Source organism: Littorina saxatilis, linkage group LG3 (genome assembly GCF_037325665.1).
Source record: "Littorina saxatilis isolate snail1 linkage group LG3, US_GU_Lsax_2.0, whole genome shotgun sequence".
Taxonomy (NCBI): Eukaryota; Metazoa; Mollusca; class Gastropoda; order Littorinimorpha; family Littorinidae; genus Littorina; species Littorina saxatilis.
In genome coordinates this window covers 16,256,089-16,273,393 of record NC_090247.1, presented here as the reverse complement: position 1 = coordinate 16,273,393, position 17,305 = coordinate 16,256,089, and the positions used below count along the sequence as shown (strand labels likewise).

Here is a 17,305-nt window from a genome sequence, read left to right as displayed (position 1 = left end):
CTATAGTTTACTATAGTACAGCGTGGTACTTTTGGCGTGGTACATTTGTACTATAGTACTTTTACTATAGTTTACTATAGTACAGTGTGGTACTTTTGTTGCTGTAGATTTTGTACTATAGTACTTTTACTACAGTTTACTATAGTATACTGCAGTACTTTCTTGAAAAATTACCATAGCCTTAAAAATTGCACTAAATGTAAATGTGGCCCCAATTTTTGCTGAATCAATTGTTTTGTGTGAATTGAATGTGTGTGTGCACGATCAGGCCACTCGCTGCAGTCAATCTGTCACATTTGGTAGGAAAGTAAAGGTTCATCACATGTTTTAAATTTTATTTTCATTTTTTGGCAGAGCATTAATAGTCAAACTTATGTAAGAACATTTTAAAATATCCACTTACATGTAAAAGACACAATTAAATAATAATTTTAAATAAGGTGTCCATCTTGCACAGTGAGTAACCAAGCTGTTGATTTTTGGTAAATGTCCCAATGCAGAAACAGTTTTAATGCAATTTTTTATAACCCTGTTAACCAGAACAAGTAACAATAAAATGCACAAAACAGATTTATTATAGCACTCTTCTTTGTGGGAATTCATCTTTAGCACAACACATATTTTATCAAAATTATCTCCCCTACAGCCAAGTTAAATTTCTATGATTAGCTTTGAAAGTGACCATGCATACATCAGTACATGAAAACTCTGTGAACAATCAAAGGAGACAATGATTGTCCCTATTATTGACCGGAACTCTACCCCAATCTGAACTTGAATAATGCAAACTATCAAGCTGACTTGATGTCATCTAACCCTGTATGTGTGTGACCTTACACAGATAAAGTTATTGAGTTACTTTCTTTCTTTATTTGGTGTTTAACGTCGTTTTCAACCATTCAAGGTTATATCGCGATGGGGAAAGGGGGGAGATGGAATAGAGCCATTTGTCAATTGTTTCTTGTTCACAAAAGCACTAATCAAAAATTTGCTTCAGGGGCTTGCAACGTAGTACCATATATGACCTTACTGGGAGAATGCAAGTTTCCAGTACAAAGGACTTAACATTTATTACATACTGCTTGACTAAAATCTTTACAAAAATTGACTATATTCTATACAAGAAACACTTAACAAGGGTAAAAGGAGAAACAGAATCCGTTAGTCGCCTCTTACGGCATGCTGGGGAGCATCGGGTAGATTCTTCCCCCTAACCCGCGGGGGGTTATTGAGTTACAATGATCTTGCTTCAAACACATTCAAAATAATACCATTTCTCTGTTATTATTATTATTTTCTGTGAACTTAAAAGTTTATGAGGGTCAATTTTACATGGGTCACATCTACAGGTCATCCAACTTCAATAGCCTGTAAAGTATCAAAAATCTAGCTTTCAAAACATTTCAGAAAAATAAGAACACATGCTTTCGCAACACATCCTTGATATTTGTCAAAAATGTGGTTTTGAAAAAATGCCAAATGTGGTCATGTTTGAAATTGATCAAACCATAGCAGTATGTTAACTTTGTAAAGTCTATCCCGAAAACCATGCAAGAAAACAACAATGTTCAATTCTGTCTACCCATTGTAAGTCAGCCTAATTATGCTCCCCATCAGTGACATTCTCCTGACCTGGTGAGTCAAAACTCACTAAATGTCCAATGGAGAGTTTTCAGCATGCAACCAGAAAGTATATAGTGTGGCGTTATGTCCCTTTTTTTTCAAAACAGGGTTATATATGTGGCAATAATCACATGAAATGTTCTCTGTCCTCCACATCTGTTTGATTTGTGATTGGTGTCCAGATTATTTGCTACAGGCATCTGATTAAGTTTATTGTAGCTGCTGTCCGGTTCCCTTTGCCAGTGATATCTGCTTTCCTGTTCTGTAACTTGTATTTATGTTCGCCGATGGCACCCGCTGAATAGTTTTGGTTGTTCTCCAATGGCATCTAGCTAGCTGCTTTGACGTCTGTAAGTGGTATCAAGGTCCTTCACCATGCAGTCATCTGCTGGAAGTGAACAGGAGGCTCTCTTGCTTATGACACCCACACCAGAGCATGGAATGAAACCTGCAATGACACAGCAGTATGACTATGAGAAAGCATGCAGACTGAAGCAAAGAGGGCCAAACTTTAAGAGAATGATAATGAAACCTAACTTAAAGTGCCGTGGCTTTTAGTGCATATATATCTAACTTTTAAAAGTTGTGTCCGTCTGTGTGTGTATTATGATGACTAAAGGCTCCGAAACAGCTGCACCGACTGAGAGGGTGGTGGTGGTGGGGGTTTGAAACGTGCTGGTGCGTGTATGTTTGTCCTTGCGTGTGTGCAGGCATGAATGTCTTTGTCAGTATGTGTGTGTGTGTGTGTGTGTGTGTGTGTGTGTGTGTGTGTGTGTGTGTGTGTGTGTGTGTGTGTGTGTATGTGTGTGTGTGTGTGTGTGTGTGTGTGTGTGTGTGTGTGTGTGTGTGTGTGTGTGAATTTATGAATACAATTGAAGGCACAGTAAGCCTCCCATAAACCATCACAGATACGGTCAGGCTTTTACACACAGACTACAGTACAAACACCCTTTCATTTAAACACTCACCGATTGAGAACATCCTAGGTGCCCTCCATAAAGAGCGAACAATTTTCAAATAATTTATTTTTGCGTGGTTTATCTTACCCCTGAGCCATCGTGAACCAGTGTGATCCAGTTTCCCTTTTTTCACAATGTAGTCGTCAGTTAGTCATTTGAATGCGACTCCATGTGAGCTTATCTACAATAGCACGTTTTTATGCACGAAACAAACGGCTGTGGTTCACCAAAACTCTAGCAATGGTTTTTGACTGTTGAGAGGAACGGTGATATATGCATAAACCGCCGTCTGCTACGACCCTTGCGTGACCCTGCTTCCGGGCTTTTCTTTTTTCAAACTTTCACAACTTCGAATTGTACTGATCTTGTCTTGATGAAAAAAGAATTCTTTTATGATTAAAGAATGTTTGTGTGACAAGCTGTCAATTTATTATTTAGATTTTAAAAGTTAGGTCTAGCGCAAAAACGCATCACGGTCCAAAAACATTCTGATAATCATCGATCCACGGCTATCGCCAGTTTACATCGATAGAATGAGACCCGAAGGGAAGTAACTCATTTTTGACCTGAGTTCAATCGGCAAAATTAATTCTTTAACAAGAAGGGCAAAGCCCATACGACTCACATGCTTGACCTTGACCTTTACACTAAGAACTGCTTTACACATTTTTCCTACCAAAATACATGTGACCTTGACCCAAGGTCAAGGTCATCCAAGGTCATGCAACACAAAGCTGTTAATTCAAGACATAGGAAGTACAATGGTGCTTATTGGCCCTTTCTACCATGAGATATGGTCACTTTTAGTGGTTCACTACCATATTTTGGTCACATTTCATAAGGGTCAAAGTGACCTTGACCTTGATCATATAGGACCAAATGTGTCTCATGATGAAAGCATAACATGTGCCCCACATAATTTTTAAGTTTGAAACAGTTATCTTCCATAGTTCAGGGTCAAGGTCACTTCAAAATATGTATACAATCCAACTTTGAAGAGCTCCTGTGACCTTGACCTTGAAGCAAGGTAAACCAAACTGGTATCAAAAGATGGGGCTTACTTTGCCCTATATATCATATATAGGTGAGGTATTCAATCTCAAAAACTTCAGAGAAAATGTGAAAAATAGCTGTTTTTTAGACAACATTTATGGCCCCTGCGACCTTGACCTTGAAGCAAGGTCAAGATGCTATGTATGTTTTTTGGGGCCTTGTCATCATACACCATCTTGCCAAATTTGGTACTGATAGACTGAATAGTGTCCAAGAAATATCCAATGTTAAAGTTTTCCGGCCGGCCGGACGGACGGACGGACAACTCGGGTGAGTACATAGACTCACTTTTGCTTCGCATGTGAGTCAAAAATTGCTCGCTCTTTACGTAGGGCACCTAGGATATTCCCGTTTGGTGAGCGTTCAAATGGAAGGGTGTTTGTACTGTGTGTAAAAGCCTGACAGTATCTGTGATGGTTTACGGGAGGCTTACTGTCCGGGCGTGATTTCCGGTATTGAATATTCATAACAGCCGTCCAGCACCAAAACGAGGCGCCATTGTTGTAGAGGACCAAGTCCACGAAAATAAATTCTTTGAAAATTTTTCACGCTCGACAGAAAGCAGCCAGGATGTTCCCATTCGGTGAGCGTTCAAATGGAAGTATGCTTGTACTGTATGTAGACGCTCGGGGAGCTCTGTGATGGTTTACGGGAGGCTTACTGTGCCTTTAATGTATATACATCTATACACACCCAAGAAGATAAGGCGCTCAGCAGGTCTGCACTCATGTTGATCCATTATGTCGACAGGCAGAATTGGATCCTCCACCCGACAGTCACTGAGCTACAGTGCTGCTCTCAGCTGTAAGCAAGAGAAAGCAGCTTGAGTGTTTCATCGCATATAATTCCAGTGTTTGCATACTCCATAGCGATTAGCTGAAACTATTTAGCTAAAACATTAAACTATTATCAGTGGAATACCAAAGGGGTGGCATATGTCATCCAAAATATAAGGCAATTTAAAGTGTGATTGACGGGACAGAAGCGTTTCAATGATACAAATAGAGAACACTACATAGTCTACTGTGTGTTACTGGGTTTACACAAGTAAAAGTGAATATTTTTTCTTCTTCTGTTTCTTCGTTCATGGGCTTAAGACTCCCACGTTCACTCATGTGGATTTTTACGTGTATGGCCGCCATTCAGGCAGCATACGCCAATTTCGGGGGAGGCATGCTGGGTATTTTCGTGTTTCTATAACCCACCGAACTCCCACATGGTTTACAGGATCTTTTCCGTGCGCACTTGGTCTTGTGCTTGCGTGTACAATGCGCCCGTCGTGAATATTTCAATATTTGAAAAGCAGTAAGTGTAAATCTGGTGCCACACAGCAAGCCATGAAGTATTCTGTTTTCAATTCCTACGTACCGGAGAGATAACCCATGTAGTAACTAAACCATACACGCACATATGGGCATATCATTGAGGTCATGGCAAGCTGGTCTGGCAGGGACCTTATATATTCCACTGCTCATGATTACAAAGTCACAGATGCAAAGTCATTCTCGTAACACGTTTGGGCTTGCCATTTTCTCGCGAGTGTTTTGAGAATGAAGTTTGTCTCGGAGATTTTGCATAAGCAATGGAAAATGACATCCCTGACAGACATGTTGTTTGAACCAACCTCATTTACATGATAGACACGCCTGTGAAGAGATGGTTCATTTATCACATCATGACACATGGGTGGTATCTCTCAGGTAGGCAAAACAATATATATATCTAAATGCACCAATTTACCTCAAGCACTCAGCAGGTCTGCACATATGTTGATCCATTAGGTCAAAAAACCACCAGAACTTGATATGTTGTCCAAAAGTCACAGATACAGTGGAACCCCCCAAGGATCCTGAAAAAATAATTAAAAATGAAGAGCCAACACTTGTGCAAATTATCTGTCTTTGTACATACAAGCACATACACAAATAAATCTGCTTGCACTATGCTGGCTTTAGGCATGTGTAATAAAATTATTTTGGGGGAGCTTCTCGATTCAACCGGGAACTTTTGTTGTTGTCAAAAGCAATTTAAGCCTCAAACATTCTCCCACTCTAAGACTGAACTATGCATTCAGTATGTGTTGATATCTGACTTAAACTCACAAAAATAACAAAGGCTAGTTTGTAAAAAGACACTGATTTGAAAAGAAAATTTAAATTCAATTACATATTATTATGTATTATATAATCTGTTCTGGGGCTTTTTTCCAGGTCTTTTAAAAAAGGATGTTCACAAACAATAACAAACACATTTTCAATCCAATGAATGTTTGCAGCACTGTCAGCCGGACAGAAATGACAGTATGTTGACAAAGCCGTGATAAAAACATAACCTGCAGTCCTACCTTAGCGCAAAGAAGTATGAATGGTCTCTGTGTACTCTACAATCTCTGACTGTGGCCCTATGTAAAGGTCGAAAAGAGCTGGCTGTGCTTGGCCATTAAGAAAAATTTCAGTTAATTCAGATTTGTACAAGGAGAGCATAAAAGCATATATTCACAGCATGTATGTCTTGTTATTGCTATAGGTCTATATATCTATGCCACAATGACACAGCAAATACGTACATTCATACAGACATATTCATTTACTCATATAATTTAAATTATATAGCACCACAGGAATATGTTAATATCAAAATCTAATATGAAATTTCCTACACACACCCATGAAGTTCAAGCCCTAAGCAGTTCTGCACACATGTTGATCCAGGAGGTCCAAACACACCCTGCACTTGTTGTCCAACAGTCACTGCTCCAGTGAAACCCTCCATTTAGGACCCTGAAAGATATAACAAGTTCCATAAAGTGATACAAAACTCTTTGTTGTTGTCCTTATCTGCTGAAGGAGCACCTCCTGTCGCTTCACAGCATCTGTAACACAAGAGAGGACTGAGTATCCAGCCAGAAATTTCATGACTGTATTTTTAGAATGATGATCAACAAAACTTTTTCGGGGCTTTTAAAATGATATGACAAATATAAAGTCAGATGCACTTCACCCATTGTTATACTTAAACATAGAACTAAGGCTTGCTCATACAGTGGAACTCCCCTTGTTAGACCTCAAAATATCTGAGAAAAATAGGCCTTAAAAAGGACCCCTGGGTGTCTTAAAAAGGCCGTTGATTGATGATTCACAAAGGTTATTCACAGAAAATATGAAAAAAGCAAGGTCCTAAAAGTGAGTGTGTCTTTAAGTGTGTGTGTCTGTCTGTGCATCACAATTAAGGGCTAAACAAAAACAAACACACACCCAAGAAAAGCAAAATTTGTTTGAAAATTTGATCAAACTCCAAGACAGTGAATCAAACAAGAAATGTCCATCACTGATTCAGACGCAGTTTATATTTGAATGTATGTGTGTGTGTTGCAAACATTACACAAAAGTGGATCATAAATACCAAATTCAGCTATGCTAGTACCGTATCACTGTCACTACCCGTATCCGACTATTTTTGAGATATCCAGATTCGCTCAGGAGTTATCGAGTGATTTGCAACTGTAACTTACAGTTGCAAATCACTCGATAACTCCTGAGCGAATCTGGATACGATTACGTGGAAAACTCTTGAAGGCTTACTTCTCAGTCCAGATCCATCTTCTGCTCTCTGAATTATGGTTACACTCTCTTGGTGGGTTCCTTTCGTGATGTTGTAGCCCGCTTTTTTCCAATCTCCCTGGTGCAAACTCTTTCTTGTGAGTTGAAGTTCGTTCGTTGAAAATCAGTTACTAGTGCTGTCCCTTGATTTACTTCGGAGTGGTCTCCTCTTCGATTTTAAAGGGACATAACTCTCGCATGCTAACCCTTTCTTCGTATCGAAAGTAGCCGGCTCAGTTTGTTTTTGTTTTTGTTTGGTCTTGTGTTTGATGACTTTGCTAGTCCAATATTTTATGTATATATATACTCAACCAAAACTTAAATGTTTTTACTAGCTATTCAATTTTATGAGTTACAGTTCCTTTTAGGTACTGCTCTGTTCATTTTAGCATGTGCATAGATATGCAACGCACACAAGTGTGTGTGTGTGTGTGTGTGTGTGTGTGTGTGTGTGTGTGTGTGTGTGTGTGTGTGTGTGTGTGATGGTATGTGAGTTTACGCAGTATGTGTGTGTATGGGGGATGTGTGTGTGGGGGGGATGTGGGGGTATATATATGTGTGTGTGTGTGACGGTGTGTGTGTGTGTGTGTGTGTGTGTTTCGGTAAGCGAATGTCAGCGGCTTGTGTGTGGGCGTGAGTGCGGCGTGTGCATGTGCGTGCGTGCGTGTGTGTGTGTGTGTGGGTGTGCAGTCTTTTGCTTACGTTTACAATTATTCTCTGTATATGTTCCAAGGCAGGGCGGACTAGGCAAAGAGGAGAGAGGGGGGGGGGGGTTGCCAGTGGTGGTCCAGGGGGATGTTCTCCCGGCTGGCGGGGTCAAGGGGCAGAGCCCCTTGTGGGGGTCAGGGGGCCTGCAAGGACAGGTTGGAAGATGAGGCTAAGCCTAAAACCTTTATCCTGACGTAATAAAGTTAATTATGATCTCTCTCTCTCTCTCTCTCTCTCTCTCTCTCTCTCTCTCTCTCTCTCTCTCTCTCTCTCTCTCTCTCTCTCTCTCTCTCTCTCTCTCTCTCTCTCTCTCTCTCTGTTAAGCATTCGATGTGTACATATTCTATAACCTTTTTTTTAAAATCTCATATTGTGTTTGTGTGTGTGTGTGTGTGTGTGTGTGTGTGAGTGTGTGTGTGTGTGTGTGTGTGTGTGTGTGTGTGAATGTCCGTGTATATGATGTGATTAGAATAGGGGTGCCTCTCTGCATGGATGAAAAAACACTTGTTTGTAATGCTTGTATGCCACAACGCTCTCTCTGTCTCTCTCTGTCTCTCTCTGTCTCTCTCTCTCTCTCTCTCTCTCTCTCTCTCTTTCTCTCTCTCTCTCTCTCAAATTATTTAAAATGAAACAATATTGTACACACAGCAAACTTCAGTCAACTTCAGGTCAAACCAAGAACTTTGCACTTGATCCTACATGAAGAATTATTTTGGCAAACGTTAAATTTAACATAAAAAAGGTATTGTTTCAAAATTTCACTGCAGACCATTTTACTAAGCGTTTCGGGCGGGCGGGAAATAGCTCAGTCGGTAGCGGCGCTGTCTTCAAAACCAGTTGTCGCAATCGGCGTGGGTTCGATCCCCACGTTCGGCGAGGGATTTATTTCCCAGAGTCAACATCGTGCAGACTCTCCTCGGTGGCCGCATGCACACGATAAAGAACCCAAGTTCACAGCGAAAGTGTCAGGGCTCGGAAACATGAATACACGCATGCAGGAAACAAAATGTGTGGGTATCGCCGTATACTGTATGGCAGCTCGCTTTCCCCATGGAGAAAGCAGCCCGAATTTCCATGAGGGCAACCTCACAGGACTATATAAAATCTTATCCTTATCGTATCCTTATCCTTTAACTTTTAAAGCAATTGTTAAATTCTCTTTTGAAAACTTTTTTGTGAGAAGCGTTCCAAGGTAACGTTAATGAAATATTAATTTCACATTTGATGCTAACTGTTTACAAAAAACTAACTATACAGTTTATGTACATCTGACGTTACAAAAGTCCTTTCTCCTAAGTGAATATGTGCGTACCCACGTGTTTGTGTGTGTGCACGTGCGAGCGTGTGTCAGTGTGACTGTGTGTGTGTGTGTGTGTGTGTGTGTGTGTGTGTGTGTGTGTGTGTGTGTGTGTGTGTGGTGTGTGTGTGTGTGAGCACAAAGTATTCCTACGTGTATTTTGCAAATGCACAGTTAACAAGTTTGAAAATATCTCATGTCATCTCCAACAAACGGCTTAATTCACACACACGCACGCACAAAACATAATAAATCTTATATGTACGACTACCTTGTAAAAACACACACAACACGTTTACATGCACAACTGGTGATATCAAACACAATTTTAAAAACAATGTTTTTTAATCAACTTAATTTCAACAACAAAATTGTTATGCTTAGCTGATAAGTTATATTAATAAAACAATAAAAATAAAAACACAAAATGCATGTATACTATTACTACTATACTGTACCGCAGTACTATGTACTGTTGTACTATAGTACAAAGTACCATAGTACAAAGTACCACAGTGTACCATAGTACAAAGTACTTCGTACTATAGTACTACTGTAGTACAGGGTACATTCACAAAAAAGTACCATAGTACAAAGTACTAGGTACTATAGTACTACTGTAGTACAGGGTACATTCAATAAAAAGTACCATAGTACAAAGTACTATGTACTATAGTACTACTGTAGTACATGGTACATTCACTAAAAAGTACCATAGTACAAAGTACAAAGTACTCTACTGTACCACAAAGTACTATAGTACAGGGTACATTTACTACACAGTACTATAGTACAAAGTACCATGTACTATAATATGTACTAGAGTACATGGTACATTTACTATAGTTTACTATAGTACAGGGTACATTTACTATAGTTTACTATAGTATACTATAGTACATCGTGTGGTACTTTTTCAGCTGGGCACTTATACACTTATACATAATTATCCGATTTACTGTTTGACAGACTGCTATATATCGTCTTGTCTTGCTTGACAGATTTTGCTTTGAAGCTTGCGCTCTGACGTCACTTGGCTCAAAGAAGGAACATTTTAACAGATAATAATAATAATAATAATAATGGTGATTTCTATAGCGCTTTCGAACACACAAAGCGCTTTACAAAAGCAATAACAACATCATTACCAGAATGACGCCATTGACGGAATAGAACACAATCATAAACACTTTACAACAAAACCAAAAACAAAACATAAATGTTACAAAAATCCAGAGGCTCTTACAGGAACGAACTCTCAGTATACACAACAATTATAATGCACACACACACACACACACACACACACACACACACACACACACACACACACACACACACACACACACACACCCACACATGCCCACACACACGCACACACACACACACACACATATCAGGATGTCTATGTAGCCAAATCTGTCGCCCCGAACAGTTTTTGTTGACTTCTTACTATGAACAAGTTAACATGTAAGCCAGTATTTTAAAATGTGTAACGCTTGTTTGTTAACACCAGATTAAATCACAGTTAACCCCGCATGTGCTTGCAATACGTCACTGTGGATTTTCGCCATCTTCGTTAACATAAAGCGAAAAACACACAGTAGCATGGCGTCAACTCTCTTTAATCCGCCATGTTTTCTGTCGCTTTTGCTGTCAAAGTTAGAGACCTTATTTCAAAAAGGCGTCCTAAAACGTAGACTGGTGTCTCATTCTTTTTTCCGCTCTGTCTGTCTGGTCAAATTTGGTGTCAAAGTTAGAGCTCTAAAATCTAGAGGCTCCTAAACTCAATAAAATCTGTCTACTGCTGGTCTATGTTGAGAGTCCTGCTATGTTATTTTGGGGAACGTGTGCCTGTAATCATCCCTCCAGCAATAAGCTTGATCTTATGGATTTTCATTGCAAAATGCGCATCACCTTCTATCATGTAAAGCGTGACTGACACGAGTCAACACTAACCAATTTGAATGCTTTGTTCTTTGTAGCGAACTTGGTCCGCGTTTTTTTTATTCCCCAGCAAAGTTAAATCCGCTCGTGTGGAAAGGCATCAGCATGTTTTTACATCGCCGCCCTTCTGTTTGCAGACACGTCAATGTCTGATGCATGAAGACAAAACGTTGTTTTTCGTTTAGGTCGATTTGTACTGACCTCGAGGTTTGAAACATTTGACCACGAGGAACAGCGACGTGTCGCTACGCCTGATGTCTCCATCTTTAATCCGCTCTGTCTGTCTGGTCATATTTGGTGTCAAAGTTAGAGCTCTAAAATCTGAAGGCGCCTATACTTATCAAAATGTGTCTACAGCTGGTCTATGCTAAGTTAAACGCTTTGTTTTTTTAAGGACATGTGCCTTAAATCATCCCTCCAGCTTGATCTTTTGGATTGTCATTGTAGAATACGCAGCACCTTTTGTTATTAAGAGCGTGACTGACACGAGTCAATACTAAAAACATTGAATGCTTCGTTCTTTGTAGGGAACTTGTCGCGCGTTTTCTATCCTCCAGCGAAGTCAAATCCGCTCGTGTGGAAAGTCATCGGCATATTTTACATGGCCCAATGTTTGCCGAAGAGTCAGTGTCTGATGCATGAAGACAAAACGTTGTTTTTCGTTTAGGTCGATTTGTTCTGACCTCGAGGTTTGAAACATTTGACTATGAGGAACATGATGGCAAAATGCGTATCTCCATCGGTCAGCGACGTGTCTTATGCACGAAGACAATAGGATGGCAACTGCGGTCCGCCGGTTTGCCCGTGCTGTTTCTTTTGACCACTGGACAGCACTTTCTGCCACAACAAGCGTGTCTGTTACAAGTCTGTGCTAAGTAGAAACCCATGTCTCGTTGTGTGAGTTTTCACATTTTCAGGCGAAAAGTTCAATCATGCAAACGCTTTACAAGTATTGTGACGCACGAAAACAATAAGCGGATGTATATTCCATGCTACATGTTGGTTTAAACACAATTTTATTCAAAATACATGACATGAAACTATTGACAAAAATGCAGCTAGGACACGAACTCAAGCAAATGCTTATTTGACGTGACCATAATTATGAATACTAAGTTACACAAGTTTTCATGATGGTGAACAACACAATTATTAACCAGAAGAACAAAATATAGAAAGGGGGTATAGGGAACTTTATCAAAACAGAAGAATCTACAGAGAAAAAAAAATATATAAAAAAATAAAATAAAAAATAAAATAAAATAAATAAATAAGATGAGACTAGGAATGAAGCGCGTGGGACGAGAACATCGATGCTGAGACATGCAATAAGTAAGTTCAGATAAGTGTACATTTTCATGGAGAGGGCAGCATAATGCTACATGTTAAGGAGATACTAGTGAATTAAAGTAACTTTCCTGGCTTTCTGTTTATGTGTTGGCATGGGGATTTGCGTTGTATCATACCCAAAGCTGGAGTCTTTGAGCAGACCTTTAGTAAGACGCTTGACAATGTTGACCCATTTGCTAATTGCGCATCCGTTGCTCTCACCAAAAGATGGACTGGCGCACGAAGATGTTAGGATGTGTATGTAGGCTTGTTTATCGGCCCGAACTGTTGTTGTTGACCTCTATTTGTAAACAACATTTACCATGTAAATCAATATTTGAAAATGGAAAATGTTTTGATTCTTCAACACCAAACTAAATCACATGTATCCAAAGCATAAATGACGTCACGGTAGCTTCTCGTCAACTCAACATAAAAGTAGAATAAACACTGTGGCATGATGTCAACAATCTGTGTTTGATATTATTTTGTTTGGACCTAGCTATTGATGTGTACATTGTTGTTAAACAGTTGTTTGTTGTATGTTTATCAGGGTTTGCTAGTGTGTGATAGGGTTTGTGTCCGTCTGTAGATGTTAGTTTCTTTGTTAGTCCTGTGTTGACAACTCTTCGACAAGCGCTTAGAACCCACAGAATACGCGCTATATAAGCTTCATATTGATTGACTGATTGATAATCAGCCATGGCCCATGTCTTCTTTCGAGTTTGCTGTGACCATTTGAGAAACACATTGAAAAAGGCGCCCTAATCTGTAGCCTGATGTCTGTCTTTAATCCGCTCTGTCTGTCTGGTCATATTTGGTGTCAAAGTTGGAGCTCTAAAATCTGAAGGCGCCTGTACTTATCCATATGTGTCTACAGCTGGTCTATGCTAAGTTGAACGCTTTGTTTTTTTAAGGACATGTGCCTTAAATCATCCCTCCAGCTTGATCTTTTGGGTTTTCATTGCAGAATACGCAGCACCTATTGTCATTAAAAGCGTGACTGACACGAGTCAATACTAAACACATTGAATGTTTCGTTCTTTGTAGTGAACTTGTCGCGCGTTTTCTATCCTCTAGCGAAATTAAATCCGCCCCGTGTCATCGGCATATTGTACATGGCCCAATATTTGCAGAAGCGTCAGTGTCTGATGCGCGAAGACAGTTAGATGTTTTTCGTTCAGGTAGATGTTTTCCGACCTCGAGGTATGACAACTATGACCATGTGGGAAATTATTGCAAAATGCGCATCTCCATCGGTCAGCGACGTGTCTACTGCATAAAGACAATCGAATGGCAACGGTTGTCTGCCTGTTTGTCCGTGCTGTTTCTTTTGGCCACTGGCTATGCGTTAGTATGAAAAGTTAATGTTGATACGGACGTAACTTTCTGCCACGAAAAGCGTGTCTGTTGCAAGTTTATACTAAGTAGAGCCCATTTTCTTGTTTGCTAGTCTGCGAGAGGTTTGAATTTTGTAAAATATGCAACCTTTTTGTCACGAACAGGGTGTCTGTGGCAAGTCTATACTAAGTAAAATGCTGTTGACCGGACAGCGTGAGTTTTCAATTTTGCAGACGAGAAGTTTGATCGTGTCAAGCACCTTTGATAATACTGCAAGCGTGTCTGTGGCATGCAGGAAAACAGGATGCCGTGCATGTTTTTTTTCCCTTTAGCTATGCAGAACCTGATGATGTGAAACGTCATTACAAAATGCGCGCCATTGAAGCGCATCTATCATACACGAAGACAATAAGACAATACAAATGTCGTCGGTTGCCGTCGCGCGTTGTTTTTGTTTGTGTTGGTTTTTCTATCCGCTCCCAATGTTTTATGTAACTATTTGGAACCTACCGTAAAGTACCTTGTAAGCGCCCACCCCCCCTGTGCACCAATTCCGACCCAAAGTAGGGGGTGGGCGCTTACTAGGTACTACACCCTATGCACGAGCAGTTTTCAATGAGAAATGTGATATTTGATCACTTCGTAATCATATCTTCTTTCTTTTTATATTTAGTCAAGTTTTGACTAAATATTTTAACATCGAGGGGGAATCGAAACGAGGGTCGTGGTGTATGTGCGTGCGTGTGTGCGTGCGTGCGTGCGTGTGTGTGTGTGTGTGTGTGTGTGTAGAGCGATTCAGACTAAACTACTGGACCGATCTTTATGAAATTTGACATGAGAGTTCCTGGGTATGAAATCCCCGAACGTTTTTTTCATTTGTTTGATAAATGTCTTTGATGACGTCATATCCGGCTTTTCGTGAAAGTTGAGGCGGCACTGTCACGCCCTCATTTTTCAACCAAATTGGTTGAAATTTTGGTCAAGTACTCTTCGACGAAGCCCGGGGTTCGGTATTGCATTTCAGCTTGGTGGCTTAAAAATTAATTAATGACTTTGGTCATTAAAAATCTGAAAATTGTAAAAAAAAATAAAAATTTATAAAACGATCCAAATTTACGTTTATCTTATTCTCCATCATTTGCTGATTCCAAAAACATATAAATATGTTATATTCGGATTAAAAACAAGCTCTGAAAATTAAATATATAAAAATTATTATCAAAATTAAATTGTCCAAATCAATTTAAAAACACTTTCATCTTATTCCTTGTCGGTTCCTGATTCCAAAAACATATAGATATGATATGTTTGGATTAAAAACACGCTCATAAAGTTAAAACAAAGAGAGGTACAGAAAAGCGTCCTATCCTTCTTAGCGCAACTACTACCCCGCTCTTCTTGTCAATTTCACTGCCTTTGCCATGAGCGGTGGACTGACGATGCTACGAGTATACGGTCTTGCTGCGTTGCATTGCGTTCAGTTTCATTCTGTGAGTTCGACAGCTACTTGACTAAATGTTGTATTTTCGCCTTACGCGACTTGTTTCTTGTTCGCATTGTCATCAGAACAGCTTGGGGAGACAAATGTCGTCGCATCCTTTTCTTGTCTGCAGAGGTGCCGCTGTCGGCATCACTGTGTCTCTGTTTCCTTTAAAGAAGGGGTACGTCTTCTGGATATGGGCAGCAGTCTATTTTACTTGGCCAAAGACTGTTTTCGGCAGAAAGAGAGAGACTGAGAGAGAGAGAGAGAGAGAGAGAGAGAGAGAGAGAGAGAGAGAGAGAGAGAGAGAGAGAGAGAGAGAGAGAGAGAGAGAGAGAGAGATAAATCAGAGAGAGAGAGATCAGAGAGAGAGAGAGATCAGAGAGAGAGAGAGATAAATCAGAGAGAGAGATCAGAGAGAGAGAGAGAGAGCTCAGAGAGAGAGCTTCTTATTTTCCTTTCCGGCCTGGTGACGTAACAGGGTATCGCGATTCTCTCGCCATTCTCATATCCTTTTTCTATCTACCCTAAACTCACTTGCTGTTTGCGACACATTTCCATTGGCGTTATTATCCAAATAGTCAAGAGCTGACAGCTTAAATGCAACGGTGTACAATTTGATCCGGGCATCTTGTAATCATTGACTTGCAGGCGTTTGATAGGGTTTGCAAGCAAGGGAAATCATTCTCAAAACTAGCAGATCAAGTGCGGAATTTTTATTTCCCCTGAAATCAATGGTGTAAAGTGGGGGGTGGGCGCTTACAAGGTACTATACCCTATGCACGGTTTTGGACTAAAAGTTGGGGGTGGGCGCTTACTCGATACTGGGCGCTTACAAGGTACTTTACGGTAATTGCAAAATGCGCGTCACCAAAGCTCGTCAAAAGTGCACGGAGATAATATGAATGTCGACAATCGTCGCGTGTTGTTTTGCTTGTCATCTAGCTACTTGCAATGTCATCAGGTGGAACGTCCTTGCAAACTAAAATAAGAGTCACTATAACTTGTCTGATGCACACATGCAAAAGGAGGACCATGCTCGGTGCACTGCCTCATTATTATTATTTTATTTTATTTTTTTAACCTCAAGCTATGTGTCTGATAATTTCAATCTTCGTTACAAAACGCACAATCTCAAATTGCGCGCAAATGAAACAAGTCGCGTAAGGCGAAAATACAATATTTAGTCAAGTAGCTGTCGAACTCACAGAACACGTGGAATTGACAAGAAGAGCGGGGTATTCGTTGCGCTGAGAAGGATAGCACGCTTTTCTGTACCTCTCTTTGTTTTAACTTTCTGAGCGTGTTTTTAATCCAAACATATCATATCTATATGTTTTTGGAATCAGGAACCGACAAGGAATAAGCTGAAAGTGTTTTTAAATTGATTTCGAAAAAAAAAATTGATAATAATTTTTATATATTTAATTTTCAGAGCTTGTTTTTAATCCGAATATAACATATTTATATGTTTTTGGAATCAGCAAATGATGGAGAATAAGATAAACGTAAATTTGGATCGTTTTATAAATTTTTATTTTTTTTTACAATTTTCAGATTTTTAATGACCAAAGTCATTAATTAATTTTTAAGCCACCAAGCTGAAATGCAATACCGAACCCCGGGCTTCGTTGAAGAGTACTTGACCAAAATTTCAACCAATTTGGTTGAAAAATGAGGGCGTGACAGTGCCGCCTCAACTTTCACGAAAAGCCGGATATGACGTCATCAAAGACATTTATCCAAAAAATGAAAAAAACGTTCGGGGATTTCATACCCAGGAACTCTCATGTCAAATTTCATAAAGATCGGTCCAGTAGTTTAGTCTGAATCGCTCTACACACACACACACACACACACACACGCACGCACACACATACGCACATACACCACGACCCTCGTTTCGATTCCCCCTCGATGTTAAAATATTTAGTCAAAACTTGACTAAATATAAAAACAAACTAAAAAT

General features: G+C 39.8%; 2 long non-coding RNA genes across 2 annotated transcripts; both read right to left on the bottom strand.

The window, feature by feature from the left end:
- Nucleotides 1-321: 321 nt before the first annotated feature.
- On the bottom strand, nucleotides 322-4,381 carry LOC138961737 (uncharacterized). The gene is made up of 2 exons (XR_011454294.1): nucleotides 4,329-4,381; nucleotides 322-2,071 (listed from the first exon to the last, which is right to left on the bottom strand). It is a non-coding gene; the product is annotated as an uncharacterized lncRNA (long non-coding RNA).
- Nucleotides 4,382-6,581, bottom strand: LOC138961736 (uncharacterized). The gene is made up of 3 exons (XR_011454293.1): nucleotides 6,301-6,581; nucleotides 5,376-5,484; nucleotides 4,382-4,437 (listed from the first exon to the last, which is right to left on the bottom strand). It is a non-coding gene; the product is annotated as an uncharacterized lncRNA (long non-coding RNA).
- Nucleotides 6,582-17,305: the final 10,724 nt, after the last annotated feature.